The 16,660-nt window shown below is 44.0% G+C and overlaps 1 long non-coding RNA gene across 3 annotated transcripts in view; it reads right to left on the bottom strand.

Moving 5' to 3' along the window:
* Positions 1-16,169, bottom strand: part of LOC122462811 — a 44,335-nt gene extending 28,166 nt beyond the window's left edge. For all 3 annotated transcript variants that reach the window (XR_006285624.1, XR_006285625.1, XR_006285626.1), the window contains exon 1: positions 16,024-16,169. This is a non-coding gene — a long non-coding RNA (uncharacterized LOC122462811). The remainder of the gene's footprint in view (positions 1-16,023) is intronic.
* Between the last annotated feature and the right edge of the window lie 491 nt (positions 16,170-16,660).

Below are 16,660 nucleotides of genomic sequence, written 5' to 3'. Positions count from 1 at the left end.
CTTAAAATAGGTAGCATGACCTCCTATATCTATAATAAATACCTATTGAACTGAAGAAAAATATCGTGGTGTGCCTTAAAAAAACAAAACCAAACACAACCCCCGAAAATATACAAACAAAAACTGCCAACAAGCAAGCCATAGAGTCACAGAACCATAGGGTTAGACGGGACTGGAGCTACCTTTTGTTGCAATTCTATTTTAAAATCAATCTTGTCTTTGGGTGGGATGCGCTTTACGAAAACATCCTAACAAATATATGCTAATGATCCTACATTGGGGTAGCACCTTTCAACCAGAACAATCTCGGCGTAAAGTCTTCAAGGGAAGGGCCATGTGACGGTATGTGGACAGTGCCTAGTGTGATGACCGCTATCTTGGCTCACACACCTGAAACTGAGTTGCGGACCTCTGCAGCTGAGAGCATAAAACTCTACAGCTTGAGCTAACCAGCCAGCCTCAGTAGCTGGAGGCTAAAACAGACTCATGTGCTCATTGCGGCTTGGGCACAGAGGGGGGTGCATTACACGCGCTGACCAGTGAGTTACGTATTTACTGTGGACAGTGGAAGCTCATCTCAAGACTGAGGCCCACAGCCGCACTTTGAATCCTAGATAAGCCTCCATGTATATCACAGTCTCCATTCAGGAGGGAATGGGAGCCTTCAGAGCTGGAAGCCTGTATTGCTATGCCTTGAGCTGCAGAGCCATGTTCTCAGGCGGAGGTCTGTAACAGAGTCCCATACTTTATAGCTCAGGCACAGAGAGGGACACAGGGAACTCTGACCAGTGGGTTACACATGCACAGGGGCCATCCCTGTTCCTGATTTGGGCCTTTGGATGCTACTGCATTTGAAATACTAAATAGGCATAATAACAGTTACGTGCTTTACAACAGTGACCAATGGCTTGAAAACTATTACGCAGAGATCCAACACTGGAATGCAGCTACCTCTTGGGTGAAGCATGGCAGCTGTTTAACAGTGCACAACAATATTAGAATAGCAGCTATCTATGGGAATACTCTCCATTTTTTTTTTCAACAGAGAAAGTCTATAGTCCCATGTTGTAGTTTAGTGGATCCTAATCTGCTGATTTTAGCAGTATTAATCTCTGCTGAAGCTCCCACTTCCTCCTGAGTGACTGCTGATTGGCAAAGCTTTGAATTCAGGACCACCAGTGACTGATACCCTCATTCCCACATGCCTACTGTATGATGTAGTGCTAAATGCCCTTTATCCTATGTTCCAAACAGACAGAGCGTGCACTTGGCACTGCATACGCTGTGGTTTGAATCGCTCTCTTCTTTCCCCCTCTCTTTTTTTCTCGTAAAGGCTTTGGTTTGTCAGACTCTGTCAAACAACTTCTTGTGCCAGGTTTTTACAAGAATCCTCCTGGATGCCCACTGCCACATACCCTCTTTAAACAATACTCAGTGAGGTACTGCATGCCATATATAGCCAAAAGCTAGGGATTTCCCAGGCCCAGAAGAGTGCTTGCAGAATACAGAATGCATCATTTCTCCATCTTAGCTCAATGTAAGTGTGCATGGGAGCCAGGCATATTGCACGGTTGTCTTTTTATTGATTCCCTACTCCAGTGGATGGGCATACATTTTTTTAAAAAAGGAACTGAAACAAGGGAACCTGACCACAGGCACATGCTGAGCCCTAATGGATATAGTCCCAAAGAGACCCAAACCGAAGCAGCAATAACACAAGCAAACAAAAACCACAGTGACACAGGATCTGAATGCAAAGTTGGCAATAGTCAGGCCATGACCAAATAAGGTCCTTATTGCTTTGGCCTAATGTAAACAAATAGCTGGATTACACAGAGTTGCAGCCTGAGTTTTGACAAAGACATTCATGTAATATTTGGCAATTCCTCGGGCCCTCGTTAGCCGTGTTAACAGTCAGAATGCTGAGTTTTGATGGCACAAAGGAAAATGTCAAGACTGTACAGCGAGACAAGGTGAGTGAGGGAAGAGCTTTTTTTGGACCAACTTCTGTTTGAGCCCGAGCTACAGAGCTCTCACTCCGACCTGGGAGAATGTGAAAAGCAACATGTGAAATAATCACAGAGACAAGCTTTCGAGCCACACTGGGCTCTTCTGCAGGCTCTGTGGCTGGAAAGCATCTCTCTCTCTCTCTCTCACCAGCAAAAGTTGGTCCAATAAAAGATATTACTTCACTCACCTGGTCTCTCTAATACCCTGGGACCGACACGGCTACAACTACACCGCAGGCGATATTGTACAGACACATGCATTTCAACCCGCGGAGGACACGAGAACAGCAAGAATACAACACAATCCCTGTGATTATTTCACACTTTGCTTTCCCATTCTCCCATTCAATAGGGCAAACAGGAGTGTGAGAGCTCTTGACTGGCTGAGCAAAAGTCAACAGGGCTGCAGTTCTATTTGGAACGGCTAATGAGGATCCACATTCCAAAGAGCTCTGCTAATCTCTTTCTCACTGACACTTGCCAGCCTTCCAGCATCACTCCAGTCTCTGTGTTTAGACTCCTTCCCATCCTTTTGTTTGGAGCGTCCAGACTCCCAGGTTTGCTGACATGTGGCTCATCTCCTTGCTGTCAAGTCTTCTGGGACTGGATGTCAGCCCTACAGGATCCAAACAGAAGCCTTCCATGGAGTAGCTGTTGGAAAACCTTTACATAAAGGCTGGTGCTTCGCCCTGCCCCCTCTCCTCAGATTGCTAAAAATGTTCATTCATCCTGCATTAAAATGAAGGGCTTTATCGCAGACCAGAGACTCGGAAGCATTGCGAAGAGCTGTGGAGAAATCCTGATGCATGGGATGAAGCGCTGGGCTGGATTCTAAGCCCTCTGCTAACTGAGGCAGTGTTTGCGCTTGACTTTTGTTTTTAAAAACCCTGCCTGCTGCTGCCACCCCAGTTGCAGCTCTACTGGTGAGAGCAATGATGGGAACCTTAATGTAGACGAGACACAGGTGGGCACCAGCCTACTGACCACTGTGTCATCAACCTTGCTCGGAGATGCTCTAGACAACGTAGTGGTTAAAACATTGCTGGTGCCTTGACTAGACTAGAGCTCCTGCTATTCTTACCACCACTGTGACTGCACTGCGGGAAGCAATGGTGGGAAGATTAGTGTAGACAAGGTTACAAAAATGCATCTTTAAGGACAGATTTTCAAAATTGCTCAGCTCCCATTTTGTCACCAAAGAGAAACTGGCAGATTTTCAAAAGTGCTCAGCATCCAGCAGCTCCTAGTGAGAACATGCTGAGTTCTTCTGAAAATCTGGCTCTTATTCATTATGGAAGGACAATTCAAAGCCACAGAGCCAGCTTGGGGTTTACAATGAACATCCCTTTATGTTTTTCTGAGGCAGTTTAGAAAGACCAGCAATAGCCACTTTCCCAGATGATGCAGTGTATGTATCCGCATCTCCAAATATGGGACTGACACCCAAACTGCACCAACAAGAGAGGGAACGAATCTTCAGATCTCACCAGCAACCCATCGCGCAGGCCCTAATCCAACAAAACACGTAAGCACATGCGGATCTTTACGCATGTGAGTAGCCCCATTGGCTTCAGTGGGACGACTCGCATACTTACAGGGAAGCGAATGCTTTGCTGGATTGGGGCCATGATGAACTTTAGGGGCACTCTCCCAAAGTCTCGTTGCCACTGATGTCCAATAACCCCTACAACTGTTGAAGGCTATTGGGCTGAGCCCTAACACTATAAAAAAATCCCTTGGTTTCAGGTTTTGGCTTGAAAGGGAAATGTCTAACAATCCTTGAAGAGGGCTCAGACCACTCTCTTATGGAATGTTTAAAGTTGTTACCTTAAGATTGCATCAACATACGTTTTTGCCTTCAATATATACAGTAAAAGTCTTTGGATGATCCTGTATAATAATAACAATGCCCTCTGCTGTGTTTAACTAGAACAACATGACACTCAAGTCCTTAACACTGATGCTTCTTCATGGTATTTGGCACAAGAAATATTCCATGGCAAATTTTATAGGAATAAGTTGGAGACAGTAGAGTCTGGAAAATATTACCAATGCAGGATATTAAAAAACAAACAGTGGAGATAAAAAAATTGATTCTGTGTATACAGGATTACGCATAAATGTGTTTTAAGAGACCTTGTTATATTTTATCCCAATGGGCAAGATTGTTTTTTTAGAGAGACATTAAACTTCCCTCTTCAGAAAACACAGTGCCCGGCTATGCCATTTCAGTTAAACTCATTGGCCAGATGTCCTTACTCAACACAGAGAAGGTTTTGCAGAGAGGGACAACCATTTCATTTGAAACGGCTTTTTCAGAGATGACAAGAGACCTCTAGACAAATCAGTGGCTCCTGGGCTAGGAGAGAGGATGGATACGTGCATGGGAAAGCTAAGGAAGCGCAGGGAAAAGGCAGTGCAGGGAATGGGACGCACTGCTGATAACAAGACTATAATGAGATGCGACAACAAAAGTCCTTTTGCAGAAAGCATGTAAGTACAGGCTTAAGACCCACTGACTTCACTGGGATTTAAGCACATGCTTAAAGTTAAGCATGTGCTTAAGTACTTTCCTGACTAGGGGGCCAACACTTTGTTGAAGGGACTGTTGTGATGCTGCCAGATTGGATCCTGTGCTGGTAGCACTCACTGTATTAGGAACACAGGTCACTTTACTTTTCTCTCTCATTTCTTGGCTTAACAGTGGTTTTACATGTCCATAACAACAACGGGTCAAAGTCAGAGCTGCGGTAAGTGGGGTCAACTTTATGGCCTTTGGTAGAGTTGCCTCCTCTTAGACCGGGTAAAGGGTGCCTGAGAAAGATTAAATAATGTGTCTTTGTTCAAACATGCTTTTCAAGGGGCCACAATACTCAGGCTAGGCCACGTTACTTCCTGACACCTAAAAATGAAAGCTGGAGAATGGAAAATAAAGCTGGGTTCTCAGATTCTAGCACTGTCCAATTCAATATGGACAAGAAACCCAAACCAACTGAAGCCTGAATTTGGCCTACTTATTACACATAAGCATTTATTCTGGCTCCTCTTCAGCAGTTCTTTGGCTCTCCAGGTAGCAAAGCTCCTAAGGGCCATCACCCCTGGCTGGGCAAGCACTGTTTCAAAGTACAGCTGCTAGAGAAAGCGACATTCTCTGGCCTCTACTGAACAGACAGGTGGAAGAGCATCACTTTGAAGGACAGCAAAGATATGTCACCAGGCTTGTCTGGGGAGGAAAATGGGCCAGGGTTTTCAGAATTCTATAGTTATAAGAAAGAGGACGGAGCTCCATTTGGCCAAGAAAGGGAGACTTTTCAGTGGCTTTGAGCAACACATTTCTGATTGAAACACAGCCTCTCTGGGAACGTCCTTGGAAGAGGTGTCAAAAGTTCAAGTCCCCACGCCTCCTCAGCTCTACCTCTGGGAAAGCTGGAGCTACCAGGAACACTGCTGTGGAGTATTGAAGGAGGAGCTGTGACTGAGTGTGAGCGAGTGTTACAGGCCCCCGTACCAATCCAGAGGATAGGCATACACACTCACCATGGGGTTATATGAGTGCACAATGGGTGGAGCAGGAAAGGCTCCTTCCCCCAGCCCTATTTACATGCCTGCTCAGGGCTACAGATCCTCTAGTCCTCTGCAGTCTATTTAGCTAATAGAAAACACCAGTAAAACTCCAAGGAAGCTCTCAGGGCAATTGTTTTGTTGCATCAATCTAATGCCACTCACAAATTCTGCTTCTGTAAAATTCGACACCAGACCGTACACTTTAAAACTAAATTGCCAATTAGCTGCAATCACTGGTGTTGGAAGGTTGCCGTCTTTGTGGCTCTGTCCGAGCAAGCAGGGATGTTTCAGTGATATGTTTGCCAGAGCCCTCAGATTTCTATGCTGCTTCTACTGTGCCACACAGCTCGCGGTAATACAAAGGCACACATTGCTCGCTGCAAAGGGCAGTCTCTTAAGGAAGTGTGAGTGCCGAGGGCTAGCGTTGCTGCTGGTTTTGAACACTTAATGTCTCCATGTGCATTTCATTAGCATGCACTTGCTTTGCTCCCACGCATGCTTTATGGGAGGGTCTGCCAGAGCTGGAGCCTGAGTGTCACCCACTGAAAGCCAAGAGCCGCTTCTATTTTTATAATGAGTTTGCCCGCTGATATGTTGCATTATCTGAGCAATACGAAAGGGGAAAAAAATGACCTGCAGCTCCTCCTGCCACTTATTTACCTTCTGTTTAAACAGTGTCTTTTAAATCCACTCAATCCCTCTCCTGAGCACCCATGTACTTGGCACCTCTAACAGTGCTGGAGAGGCTATTTTTAAAAGCACACTGCTGGCTTTTATCTTAAGCTGCCTGCATTTTTTTCAGCACTCACACTCTTAAACACGTTGGCAGATAAAAGCAGAGAGGAGAGAGAGGCTAAATGCGGCAAGCTTGGCAGTGCAAGCTGAGAATTAGGGAGGAGCTGGGGTAACCAGTGCAAGAAAAAGTACCTAAGTGCTCCCTGGAATAAACTCTGGGTCATCCTGGGTCAAATATCAAAGGTTTTGCTCAGTTTCGGCTCAAGGGAAAACCTCTTGCTGAAGTCCAAGGACATTTTCGTTGAGTAAGGACTTCAGAGTTCAACATTCGCCTGGTATGTTAGCATCACAACTCCATGCAACCAACACAATGGAATTAGTGCTTGTGCAGTATACTGGACTGACAGCTCTGGAGAGTGAAGTCCTCTGTCCTACTCCAGTGATTATGCAAACTTCCCCATCCCTGCCCCATGACCAATGATCCTCAGTTCTCACCTTAAAGCAACGTTGAAAGTCTCTTGCTTCTGTCATGCGTTCAAATGACAGGCGCGACCCCTGGTCTCAATTCTGATCTGAAGTCAGTGGAATTGCACCAGTGTAAATGGGGGTGAAGTTGGGATCAGTGCCCGGGTGCCCTAATGTGTACATCATTAGACAGGACATTCCGACAGGAAGTATTGGTAAAATGGCAGCATTCACTGAGAGGGACACCCCGCCCCACTCCCAGTTGTGGGGATGTGCAAGAGTGCCAGGGATTTCTAAACAGCTGTTCTGAAAATCTATTTTCAGCACATATACAGTGGTTCTGACACCAAACCTGGTCAAACTCAACGATTGTGCTTTGAATTTGGGGGTTGGTTTCAAGTTCAAATCTGGAACTCCTGGCAAAACGCTGGAGGTGGGACCAACCTGACTGAGAGTGAAGCAAGTTTTGCATTGTGAACCTAAAGGGCTGATCTTGGCATTGCCCTAGATGCACTAGTGTTCCCCAAAGTTAGGGAGGATCCCTTTAACACCTACAAAACACTCCACATTGGATAAGCAGCTGGTGTTTGAAGTCTGCTACTTCTTGTATTGCTCCTAATCATTCTCACTATGACTGTCATCTCTTGTCATAAGCTGAGATTGTAAGCTCTTTGGCACAGACATTCTTTCCTATTTCCAATGATACACTGATCCCTGATGAGGTCTTCTGGGTGCTAGTGCAACACAAATAACAAGAAGAAAAGGAGGACTTGTGGCACCGTAGAGACTAACAAATTTATTTGAGCATAAGTTTTTGTGAGCTACAGCTCACTTCATCAGATGCATTCATCTCACGAAAGCTTATGCTCAAATAAATTGGTTAGTCTCTAAGGTGCCACAAGTACGCCTTTTCTTTTTGCGAATACAGACTAACACGGCTGCTACTCTGACACAAATAACAATATAGCAATAATGACCCTGTGCAGTACGTAGTCTGACAGATGCGCCAGTTAAACAAGGATTCTGGTGCTTGGATGTATTCTATCGATTTCTGCTGTCTCAGGTACAAATCCTGCCCAACTTACTCATACAAATGGAGTTACTCACGTGAGTAAGGCAAACAGAATCAGGCCTCTTCTGGGGATCATTAATACAGAATTTTCCAGCTTGACACATTTTATTCTCAACCCAGCAAATTGGAAAGGCAGTATCTGTGATGGATGCAAGGTATCCTGTGCCAATTCTGAGAACAGATGGAGTGGCAGTCTCTTTGTTTGAGAGATATGGGTCTCTTCTTAATGGAAAGGTCTGTACAGGGGATATCCAGGGTCAGTAAGCTGACTATTTACAGCAAGTTTTGCACGAAAGATATGATAAATCCATCACCGCTCAGTGGTGTTACAAACAGGGCTGCTAAGTGAGACAAGGAAATGGTCCATCCAGAAACTGCAGGGTGTAATTTAAGGGTCTGAATCAAAGCCCACTGAGGTCAATGAAGACTCCCATTGACTTCAATGGGCTTTGGATCAGAACCTGAGACAACATTATGAGAGGTACCGATTCCCGGTCACTGATAATGTTTGGTGGAAGCTGTCATATATACAAGACTCAGACAGGCTCTGGACTGGATTAGATGGCATGGTGGTAAAACATCTGTCCTTGTCTGAGCCTTATCTATACCGCTGCAGCTATCCCTAATGGATCCAGACCCGTTGGGAAAGATCGGTCTGAAAAATCCTAGTGCAAACCAGGCCTCCGTTATATTTCAGTCCTGCCACTCTTTGCACTTTGTTTTTTCCTCATTATGCCAGGCCGCATGTTCCCGCTCTGCAGAGCCACCATTTGCAGAAGAAACCCTTTACTGTCACACAGCTGATAAGGAGGCCTCTTCCAGAATGGATGCTTTTCTGCGGGTGGTGACTCTGTCCTGAGCACTGAGAGAATCCTGTTAAGTGTGAGGAACAATGGGGCCTTGATTCTGATCAGGTGCTCCTGGTTCTTTAAATATTAAAGAAGCAGTAATCCTGGTGGTAATGTTGAAACACTGAATAAAGTCATCAGTACAACTGGATCCAAGTTGCAAGCTGAGATCTGGCTTCAAACTTCTCCAGAGTTTGGAGATGATCTAGTCTGGGATTTTGTTTTGGGGCCATCTCCACTAATAAGAATTCTCTTATTGGCCCTGATGCAGGCACAAAGTTCTCCTATGTGAGCAGCTGTAGATTCCCCTGGAGATCAGAGGCATACAGCCACCTCCCCCACAATGGGTCACGCACCATGCTGAGCTCAGCTGGACCTAAGGATCAGGGCATTAGTGTGAAGGATGAAGACAGCACGAGAAGACTCCCACGAGTCTAGGTAAAGTGGGAAGGAAGATGATGATAGACCTTTGTACCCGATAAACTGCAATGTGCAGCCAGAGCAGGAGTTTGGAGACGCATCACAGAGGGAAAGTGAAGTGAAGGAATTTTGAGTTACGCAAACAAAAGTGAAAGGGGTTTCAATTCCAGAAGATGGGGAGGAAAAAGAGCAGTTAGAAGAAAAGCAAGAGGATGAGATTAGCCAGGCAATAAAATGAAAATGAGCAGGAGGTGAAGCAAAATGTGCTGGAGATAAGAGGTGGTAGATTACGCAGTTGGCAGATGGACGGGAGTAGGCAGCCAAGAAGGGAACAAAAAAAACCATGTGCTAATTCTGTAAAAACCTTAATGGACTATTTAAAAGACCATCTTCTCCAGAGAAATACATCATTATATCAGAAGGAACACCATCTCCCTCCCCTGCTCTGGGGTGAAATGAAATCATGCTACATAGTGCTTATAAGAGATGAAGGCTGGTTCCACTGCACCACACTGTACAGTGTACAGGCCAGTCTGTGCAGCTTCCACATTGCCCAGGCACCTGGGAATCAAAGAGAGCACCAATCCCACATCCGTTCTCTCCACCCCACCATCAACAATGCAGCAGATATCTGGCTCCACACAGATTGTTCCCCCTTTATGCCACTTCAGTGGTGTGGAGGGGTCTTAAATCTAGGGCTGGTGAGAAAACACACATTCCATTTCTGACTCTGTGGCTTGGTGGTTAGGGCACTCAACTGGGATGTGGGGGAACTACAGCTCAAGTCCCTGCTTAGCCTGATTTGAAGCAGGCACTTGAGCTTGGGTGTCCCACATCCTAGTGAGTGCCTTGACCAGTTGGCTTTCTGGGGGTCTCTTGCTCTCTCTTTCTGTGTGTATGGCCAGAAATTCCATCCTGGACCTTTCCAATGAAAAACGGTTTTGTCCAAATATTCCAGACCTGCTCTATTTAAAACTACCCTAAAGGAGTAGCTGGAGAGTCCTGGGTCACATGGGAAATGACCCATATTACCCACCCATTGCCTCTCGGTGTAGAAGGAGCTCCTCAGAGTGGAGCCAGAGCATCCTGCACTATGATGATCCTGAGCCTTTGAACTTACTCCAGGCTAACTTAGGTCAGCATTGCAACTGTTCATACACATCCTGCTCAGCCTAGGCCAGCCCCAGGAATGGGGGAGGGGAAAAGGTGGTGTAGAGCCACCTTAGCCTAGTCAAGCTGAAGGTCCAGCCCAGTATGTTCTGGGTGGTTACAGAATAAGGGAGTGGCCTAAATTCAATCGATCAACCTTTGACGTTCAAGCTTTGACGTTTCATTATAATGCCCTGGACAACGTTCAGCCACGCTGGGCAGATAGCTTATCACCAAAGGGAGATGCTGGTTTGTGCAATGGAGAGTAATGTTCGGGTGTGTGGCTTGGTCTGCAATGGAAATCGCCATAGCTATGTCTGCAGGGGTGTGAAAAAAACATGTCGCGATGCTGATGTAACTCCCAGTGTAGACGCAGCTATGTCAACAGAAGAGGGCTTCCATCAACAGAGCTACCTTTCCCTCAGTGTAAATGCAGCTAGGCTGATGGAAGAATGCTTCTGTCAACCTAGCTACCATTGCTTGGGGAGGTGCCGGCATAGTGTCTGTAGAGTAAACATTCCCTTAGTTCTGGGGTGGTCGTGTTCCTACACCAGCGGAAAAACTCCTGCTGTTGATATAGGTGGCATCTACGGCACAGGGTTATAATGGCCTAGCTTTTGCTGGGGTAGTCTCCATAGTGTAGACATTCCGTGCTCGTGTGCGCACACATTCTGAGGAACAGTTTTTAAGAAAACTTTTTAAAATAATATTTTCATTCAGTGTTTAAAATGAAAATGCTTTTGTGCTGGTGTGCTAGATAGCATATGATTAAGTGCAGAAGGGGCTTTCTCTGAGTTTGCTCACTGAAGTGGCTCCTTCAATCAGGAAAAGAAACAGCTGCTGTTTATATATTTTGATAAAAAAGAAAAAGGAATAAAGTGGAATCACCATAGCGCATATTTGAAATTCCAGGGCTTTGGTGCAGTTACCAAAATGCTTCTCATATTCCTGTAAGCAGCCGGGTGTTTTATTCCTGAATCCTAGGAGTCTTATGGGAAAACCCCAAAAAGCACAGGATAGGTAAGATAAAAAAAGAGAGCTCATAATGGAGTCCTAAAATTAGACAGAATTCTCCCAGTGGTGCATCTTTGGCATGGCCCTCCACACCCCTCTCTTACATCTGGGAACTCCTAGGGCAAAAACTATCCCCTACTAAGACCTGGTCTACACAACATAGCTAGATGGACATAAGGCAGCTTATGTTGACCTAACTCTGTAAGCATCTACACTAGCATGTAGCTCCCGCTGATGTAAGTCGCCAAATACGCCGACTTAATAACTCCACCTCCACAAGAGGCGTAGCGCTTAGGTCGATGTAGTTAGGTCAAATCAGTGTCCATGCAGACACTGCGTTGCTTACATCGGCTGTTGCTGCCTTTCAGAAGCTGTCCCACAATATTGTACACTGATAGTCAGATCAGTGCAAGTGCTCCTGGGGAGGGCATGCACCGCCGACACAAGGAGCATAGTGTGGACATGCAAACGCGATTTAATTACTGCGGTGGCTGCAAGTCGACGTAACTTAGATCGACTTAATTTTGTAGAGTAGACTTGCCCCAAGGAGCAGCCCCTCAGATCTGTATTACTAGAGCTAGTCAGAAAACACAATTCCCGTCCTGCGGGAAATTCTGACATTTCAAAATTTCCTTTCATCCTAAATTCGGGACAAAATGTTGAAATTTACAGAGAAATGGAAATTCCAAAATATTTCATTTCAGAAACACTGAAATGACCTTATTGAAATGTTTCATTTCAAAAATGCCCAAACATGATAACATCAAATATTAATTATTATAGACTATATATAAATACAACACATCAATAATATATACTATTAAAATCAATTGCAATTGTTAAAAAGTTAAAAATGTAAAATCAAATGAGACAGTCGAAATGAAATACTCCATTTCAATTGGAATCAGTTTGAAAACTTTTCTTAGAAAACTCTTGTCAAAAATCAACATGCTCCCGTGATGTATCTTGACTCTGGCAAAGCAGTTTTGCCTGACAGAAACTGTTCCACTGAAATTTCTTCAACCAGCTCCGTTACTGACGAGCTTGCTCCAGCCTTGTGACAATGGGAAATGATGCTGCCGCCTTATTAAAGCTGCAGAGCTGCGATGGGCCCTTCTTAGTTTATGAGCATGCAGGACAGCAGATGTCTATGTGGATTTATTTTCTTGCACTCTACATTTCTTACAGTGCAGCCAGAACCCCGCATGCCACATGGACAAAATAATTGCTTTATACCAAAGATGGAGGGAACTGCTTCCTGCTGAAATGACTCAGATCTATACTTTGAGTAAATCTTGTTCAACAGAGTGAAAATGGCATATCTACTTCCTTGACCAAACAAGGCATTTCCTGGAGCATTGCTGAAGTACATTAGCCAAGACCAGCTGTCTCAGTTGAGGATGATAAGCTGTCTCAGTTGAGGCAACTTGTATCAAGTAACTCTCATTAATGCATCTCAATTGGCATTAACTGATTAACAATTAGCAGACCTTTGACTGCTATTTAAGACTCATCATGCCCCTTTTCAATTAGCTGTAGGTCTTTTGGAAGATAAGCTTTAGGATGTTTTCAACTCTGCCATTTTAGACAGGCCACACAGTGGCTTTTGGACCTAATTCTGACCTCTGTTCTCTCAGTGTGAATCTGTAGCAACTTCCATTGACTTACCCTGGCCACTGTAGACTGGCAGCAGATGTTTCCGACTTCAGGGGAGTCTCACTAAATCATTTACACGAGTGGATTTTTGCCTTGGGGCTCTGCAGGATATTTTTAGAGCCTGGGTTCTCCCGGGCTGTGGGGCAGATGGAACCTGCATTGCATGTGTCTTGTAGAAAAAGGATGGCGGTGCAAGGAAAATAGACTGTAGGATTGTAAGATCCTTGGGGTAGGGACTGTCCTTTTGTTCTATGTTTACACAGCGCCTAGCACAGTGAGGTACTGAGGCACCTAACTATTACCATAATATAAATAATAATAATAATAAATGTTTATTATCTACTTAGTCGTTTGCAGCCCCTCCTCACCATCTGTGTGCCATGCCTGCCACATAGGAAATAAGTGGTTTGAGTTCCTGACACTTTCCAGTTTGGACTCTTATTAGCTACCTGAAGGTGACTGACAAAGGAGGCAGGGGGAAAGGGGAAAAGCCGTTTGCCTTACTTTATTTTTCTCTTTGTTATAATATATAAAGAACCTGAGGTATTTTTGGTTTTCCCTGTTTGTTTTTTACATTCAGGTCCTATCTCAGCTGCAGGCTTCAAGTAACTAAAGTATTAAGAAAATGATAAAAACCAGGAGAGTGAAAGGGAGCAGATGAAGGGATTTTTAGTCAAACACTTCAATGACTGCTTAACACGTTGGAGAAAAGTCATCTTGGTTAAAGAGCCAAATACACGTTCCCGTTCAATTATGATATGAGCGATAACAATAAGATCCCCAACAACGCCACCAGCAAAAAGCAAAATAAACCACAAAACAAAATAAAAACACACACAAAAAAACAAGTTACCATTCCTGATATTTCTAAGTTAAAAAACAAGCAGGAAAAAAATCCCTTACAAATGTCACGCCCTCCCTATACATCATAATGAAGGGGAAGGGGAATGATGGCACCGGCCTAAGTTTTTCAAAATCCTTTGCGGTTTACCTTTAAGATTCTCTCATTTTCATTTTTAGCCTGATGAGGCAAAGGAATATGTTATGTCAAAAATGAACTGGTGGGGATCAGATTCGATCCTACTTGTGGCTGCACCTACCGTTTCAAAAACACAGACTGGAGACAGAATACTGTAACCTTCTTTCAGAGTAACAGCCGTGTTAGTCTGTATTCGTAAAAAGAAAAGGAGTACTTGTGGCACCTTAGAGACTAACCAGTTTATTTGAGCATGAGCTTTCGTGAGCTACAGCTCACTTCATCGGATGCATACCTTCTTGATTCTCATCAGCCTGTTACCAGCAATGAGAAACATTTCAGGAATTGTATGTTCCTGTAATACAACTGCCAGCATTCCTACAATGCCAAACGGGTCGAAAAATGGCAACATGCAAATATTTTTGATGAAAAAGGACAATTTTGGGGTATCAAAAATAGGGTTTAGTCAAAGATACAAGAACAGAGGACTGGAAGGGACCCCCTGGGTCAATGAATTCAGTCCCCTGCTATCACAGATAACTGTGTCATATAATCGCTTTCATAACATAAGCGATGGGGCTCAGTAACTGTATGAAATTCCAGGGCCCGTGATGTACAGGAGGTGAGACTACAAGGTGTGATGATGGTCCCTTCTGGCCTTAACAATCTAGACAAGGTTCACAAAATGTCCCCCATTTTCTGGCTTGTTCTAATGAACTCTTAGAAAAAGAAAAGCAGGAAAAGTCATCACCATATACACATGGCAAGCTGACTCCTCTCAGAAATAAAGCCTGTGTACAAGCGGAGCCAGCTGCCCTTGTAGTTTACATTTGGCTTAGGTTTTCAGCATCCAAGCTCCTTCCCTAGCCAGACCCAGAAATGGAAAGCTCAGAAACTAGCATCACCATGAGAAAGGACTGTGAGTACACTGGTGAGCTGAAGTGCCTGGGGATTGGCTGAGGTAGCACTGGGCCACTTGCTCCTCATTTGTCCTCAGAAGCAGCTGTATTTCACCTCTCTGTTCCTCCTTTTTCCAGACTGTGGGGCAAGATAGCTCACCCTGCTGGAAACTATAACTACAAACATTGTCTGAGATTGGCAACAAATCCGCTAACAGCCTCTTTGGATGCCTCGAGGCGAGATCCTCAGTGTGCCCAGAAAAATGGAGCTTAAATAAATCGCTGATCTGAAATTGACATAAAAGGACATTCCAAAGCTAGCAGTTTTGAAGTAGTAATTTGAGTACTTATTTTTACATGAGAAAGCATGATCCACGGATACAGTAAAAGGAAGAGAAATTGGCTTACTGAGGCATGATTTCTACAATCCAAGACTGTAATGTCTTGTAAATATTTTATCTAAAATCATCCTCATGTTTTAGGCTCAGTCAGACACAAAGGATCGTATCCTGGCATCAGTTTCTATGCAGAGCTGAGTTCCATCAGCTGATTAAAATGCCAGGATACATAGCATATATTAATCATAAAGCTGTGGTAATCTCAAAGCTTCCTTCTTACTCAGGCAGCAACTGTGAACTACTAATTACCACTACAGGAGTGCACAGTATCATTTAGTATTATGAATGATGTTAGTCCTCCTAGGTCTTGAAAAGCCTATCAATCTCTCTTTTCTTTCTATATAATATACATATTATACATATAATTTATTATAATATATATACACAATATACATATATTTTTGTTCATTACCGTAGTAGTGTTGTAATTATTCTACTTTAACGTGTTACCTACACAGTTTTTAAAGGGTATTTAAAATACAGTGTTTATGTCAGTCTTAAGAGGAGAGCAGAGGAACTCAACTATACTATAGTTAAATACAACTAATGGACAAAACCAGCCACTCCATGTGTTTTTGACGCTAGCCAAATGACAAGTAGATAGTATATAGCAAGCATCACACTTTCAGTTGGCTTTATCTAATGTTGATCAGGGATTTAAAGCTTCGTATCTACACTTGTGCATTTCAGTCCTGATCTGCAACACTCTCTGGGCTTGTCTTGCCCTGACAAGAATTTATTGCTAATCAAGCCAGCCAGTGACATGGAACCAACAGCAGCTAAAGTTTAGACTGAGGCTATCATCTGCTTTCACTTACCAGCCACAAAATGGGGAAAAAGAAATGAAACTTCAACATCACAAGGTTAAATGAGTGCAGTGAGGACGCAGCTTTTCATATGTGATGTCAGCACTAAAAACCTTCTCGAGATTATTTTGTAAGTAATGAATGTATGTGATCTTATGGTACTTCCCAGGGCCTCTCCTGTGTCCAAAAAAGGAAACAAACAGAAGCTTAATACCCATCCTCCCTCCCCCTGCATTACTTAGATAGTAAGCTCCTGGGGGAGGAAATGTCTTTTTGGTCTGTGTTTGTACAGCACCTCACACAGTGAGTCCTGGTCCATGACTGGGATTCTTAAGCAATACAAGTAATAAACAGTAAAAATAAAATAACCAGTGTTTGCATTCCCTATCTCTGGTCAGTGCTGGTAATGATGATCCGGAATGAGTTGGAAATGATGAATTACTCTTCAGCTAACAGAAAAGGAGTACTTGTGGCACCTTAGAGACTAACCAATTTATTTGAGCATAAGCTTTCGTGAGCTACAGCTCACTTTCCGATGAAGTGAGCTGTAGCTCACGAAAGCTTATACTCAAATAAATGTGTTAGTCTCCAAGGTGCCACAAGTCCTCCTTTTCTTTTTGCGGATACAGACTAACACGGCTGCTACTCT

Source organism: Chelonia mydas, chromosome 13 (assembly GCF_015237465.2).
Source record: "Chelonia mydas isolate rCheMyd1 chromosome 13, rCheMyd1.pri.v2, whole genome shotgun sequence".
NCBI classification, from domain to species: Eukaryota; Metazoa; Chordata; order Testudines; family Cheloniidae; genus Chelonia; species Chelonia mydas.
Note: the sequence above shows the minus strand (reverse complement) of the source record. Positions and strands in the feature narration are given on the sequence as shown.